This window comes from Oratosquilla oratoria, chromosome 42, assembly GCF_046742065.1.
Source record: "Oratosquilla oratoria isolate Oo_2021 chromosome 42, ASM4674206v1, whole genome shotgun sequence".
Taxonomy (NCBI): domain Eukaryota; kingdom Metazoa; phylum Arthropoda; class Malacostraca; order Stomatopoda; family Squillidae; genus Oratosquilla; species Oratosquilla oratoria.
In genome coordinates, this window is record NC_134818.1 from 1,004,945 (window position 1) to 1,009,944 (window position 5,000).

Genomic DNA, 5,000 nt, shown 5'->3' on the forward strand with positions numbered 1-5,000 from the left:
CTAAATAAATAACAATAAATAACAATAAATAAATAAATAAATAAATAAATAAATAAATAAAATAAGATAAAAAAAAGGAAGGCATTACAGTATATTGTTTAGGTGCTTATCTGAATGAATCTTAAAACTTCGAATTGTACTACATTGCACTGCCTCTGCAGGAAGTTTATTCCATTTATTAACTACACGGTTGACGAGGTTGTTTCTGTCCACCATCAAATCAAATCTCCTTCATGACAGTTGGAGGCCACACGCGCGCGCACACACACGCGCGCACGCACACACACACACACACACACACACACACACACACACACACACACACACACACACACACACACACACACACACACACACACACACACACACACACACACACACACACACACACACACATGGGGGGGGGTTAAATGACAAGGCTTGGTTCTAGGGGAAAGCAAGGTTTAATTTGGGCACAAAAGCGGCAACGGGAAACTCCGTCCAAAGTAAAACAAGGCAGTGGCCCGGAACGGATATGCTGGGCTCCTCCAGCAGACGATTATCTCGAGCAGCAGCAGCGGCAGCGGCGATGAATAGGGCATACAAAGGCACAGAAACAAAAGGTTTGGTGCCGAGAGAAATTGTCAGCACAGAATTATTTCTTGTGATAAAAGCGGGAAGGGGGGGGGGAACGTGTACGTCCATGGGAGGGGTGACAGAGTTATTCTGATAAGATAAAAAAAAAAAACTCTCGAAATTGCTGAAGAAAGTCACGCCAAGAGGAATAGTAATTATGACGACTTGGCACCCGTGGGAAGTCGAGCCATGGAATAAGTGAAGGAACTGCTTAAAAAAAAAAAAAAAATCCGTTTCATTTTGAAACAGGCATGACCCAGAATTAGACAAACGTGAACGAATAAGTAGGTACAAAAAGAAATAATTGATTGAAATGGCGTATGAAAAAAAACGGAAAAGGAACAATAATTACATTCTACTTATTTTTGGTCTGGAATGTTTGTATCTAATGGCGTATAGTCACAAGAACCTGAACCTAACAATTTCTTAATGTTCTTTAGTACGTTTTGCTGTCCTTCTTCAGTATTCGTCTATCATTTATCTTCAATTCAAAATCTTCCTAAACTTTTAGCTAACCAAGTGGTACCACATGGCTGACTGAATTCGTATGGCATATGGTGTAATAGATAAATTAATAAACAACTTGTACAGCATCAGTTGTAGAAACTATTGTGCAACATTTAGTTCGCCTGGAGACATCGTAAGTAAAAATCCCCGGCATACGCTTGCACCACCCTTCCCGAACTCAGTTCGTAACTGGAAACAAGCCGAGACCCATTAACAGATTTAATTATACTCGTACATAGCGCAATGGCAGTAATGATCGATAGGCATGTGATGTTAGTAATGATGCCGCAGTATCATCATTTGAAACTGATCAGGTAACACAAGTAATTCGTGACAAAGCGCGATCCTCAGCAAACTATGACGTCACAAAGCCTTTATTGTGTAACGTTTGACTTCTCTTTTATGGACCAATTAATCTGGAAGTTATTATATTATGTGGTCTCGTTTTTTGTTCTTTCTTCATGGATGGAACAAATAATCCAGATATAATTAGGATGAATGCAATGAGAGTGATAAAGATTAGTAAAAATATAGTCTTAGATTAATGCTTAGCCACTTAGCAGCGTCGTCAACGACGACGAAGAAAAAAACCCGTTAAAATGCAAAACTAAATATAAATATCACGCTATACGCCATTATCTTTACAAAAGTGTTTGTTTTTTTATCCCAACTCGTCATGTTTGATATTCTTAAATGTTCTTAAACGTCTTTGTGATATTTGAAGTCACCCTTGGTTGGAGATTTAACGTTAATGTCATGACCGCAAGTGTGGTATATTTATTTTTTCAACACGGTTCTTGATATTTTCGTCGTGTGTACAACGTAGCGCGTTGGTTTCACTCCAACCCCTTGAACGTGATATTCCCAGTGATTAACGGTAACCCTGGCTGTCAAAACATAAGGGGTAAAGGTGACAGCTTCATCTACATCTAAAACTCTTGTCACATCTACGCGACTTAAATGTGTTCGTTTGGGCAGAAACGACTTGGGTTACAATTTTTTATTTTTCGAATCTCCAAATGTCAAATCACCTTTGCGTCATATTCTGAGAAGCTGAGTGACGAACTAAGGGAAGTTAGACCTACACGAATATGAGACAAATTGTTGATTTGTCTCTAGCGAAGTCTATAATACTGTTAGCGAAGTCGCCTTCCAGTGTTTCAAATTCACAATATCTGACGAAAATCTTGAATATATGATTCCCGGGGCGGAAGAGATTCCTGGCTAGGAATCCTCAGTTTCTAACACGGTATCACCATCAGAATCCAATTAACACTTAAGCATACAAATATGCACCACTTTTCACTCGATACTTTAGAAATAGACCGGACGACAGAGAAAATTTCGTTCAGACATTCAATTCATATCAATTTCATACCCAATGATTCGTCCAGTTTTAAGACTCGAATAAAAGAAGAAGAAGAAAAAAAAAAGGGCCAATTTTTATCCTACCAATGATTCATCGTAATACTGTATGTCTGATTTATGGGAGGATGAAAACTACAGTGGATAAAATGTACACAAAATGGAGAAAAACAGAATCATTCAAGTTACGAAAGAGCAGAATCACTTTCATTTACTTATTCATATATTCATTAGCATTAAGAAGATGACGTTGCTTACTTTGAACATTTCAACCTTGATTGGCTGACCAAAGGAGACCATAATTACAGTGCATATGAACTTATATGTAATTCCACGATATCTTTTAAATAAGTTCTGTTCAGCCAATCACAGGGAAACGATGCAAGTCATCGTTTCCCCTCTTACCTCCCCTTCCCTCTTCCCCTTCCCCCTCCCCTCCCCTTCCCCTCCCTCCCCTCCCCCTCCCCTATACCTCCCCTCCCTCTTCCCCCCCTCCCTCCTCCCCCCCCAAAAAAAAAAAAACGTTCAGTCAATCCTAGTGATTTTCATACTTGCTCATTCCTTGTACGATCTGATCCTGAGATTTTTCGTACATTTCTTCTTCGAATGTTTCCCAGGTTTGATAGGGGCTACCTGCTTGTCCCTGTTCGTGCTTGGGACGCGGCGAGTCGAAAAAAAGACAGAATTATGAAAACACATTTCCCTTTTTATATACTTCCCGCTTTTCTTGTAGAACAAACGTAGCCTTGACGATACGACTGTACAGGTGATTGTTGGCAAAACATGGACTCTGAGTCACCAGGTCCAAAATATACATGTATACACACACACACACACACACACACACACACACACACACACACACACACACACACAAGGACAGTGGTGGATGTCTGGAACAAATTGAACGAAACAATAGGGTGTGCAAACACCATACAAGAATTCAAGAACAAACTAGATGTTGCAAGATACAAAGACGGGTTATTACGAGCATAGCTCCCCTTCCCGTATAATGCAACTAGGTACTGTATATACAACTAGGTAAATACAACTAGGTAAACACACACACACACGCGCGCACACACACACACACACACACACACACACACACACACACACACACACACACACACACACACACACACACACACACACACACACACACACAAAATATGTGCGCGCGAGTGCACATGCGCACACGCAGACGCACACACACACAAAGGCAGACAGACAGACAGACAGACAGACAGACAGACAGACAGACACACACACACACACACACACACACACACACACACACACACACACACACACACACACACACACACACACACACACACACACACACACACACACACACACACAGGGGGAGAGCGAGAGAGAGTTTCCTCCATCTCTGGTTGCAGAGATATTTGCATCATGCTTAAAGTGCATAACAGAAGGGCAAGGTATACAGTGCATAGGATTCTGGACAATAACGCATTTATCCTTTTCCCCTCGAATGTTGCAATGGAAGTGTCATCAAAAATCTTTTTTCGTCCCAGACCTTCTGCATCGCAACCCGAAGGTCTCAGTCGAGCAAAAATGTACAAAAATGTACTCAAGTACCGCAGTTGTATCGTGCGACCTTGGAAGGCAGCATGGCTCGCTTTGACTAAGTGGCACTTGCACGTCCTGTGTTTGTGGTTCCTCACACTGGAAGAACTATTCTGTAGCCTTGTAAAATTTAAATTGTCTCGACTTTCATTCTCTTCGGGGAAAAAAATAATCTTTATCTTACTTCCGAAAAGAGAGTTCGAAGTCGCGCAGAAAAATTGGATCAAGGTTAGAATACCGAAGCGAATATTGACAAAACAGATATTTTGTGTGATTCACTCAAGTGTATCTCAACACCATTCTGAACATGAAATACCTGGTAACCTTTCCATTCTGTGATATATGTATATATATATATTATATATATATATATATATATATATATATATATATATATATATATATATATATATACATAATATGTGTACACATGTACATTATATATATATATATATACATATATATATATATATATATATATATATATATATATATATATATTATATAGTATGTGTATGTGTGATTTACCATGCTCTTGGATCACGTGTTGGACTCGTGATCGACAGCTATTACCCTCTCGGAAGAGAGCTCAGAGCTCATATATGACCGAACTATGGATGCTGGTGTGACCTTACACGCACACACACCCCAACTCCCCTCCTACGAGAGTTGGAGTAATGACTCGCAGAGCAGAGATGCTGGAATTATTTCAGCCCTGGGAGGGATTTGAACTCGGACCGCTGTAGCAGCAGTTGCGAATGCTATCACTACGCCACTGAGTCGTGCGTGCGTGTGTGTGTGTGTGTGTGTGTGTGTGTGTGTGTGTGTGTGTGTGTGTGTGTGTGTGTGTGTGTGTGTGTGTATATGCGTTCCTGCGTATATGTATATATATATATATTTATATATATATTATATAT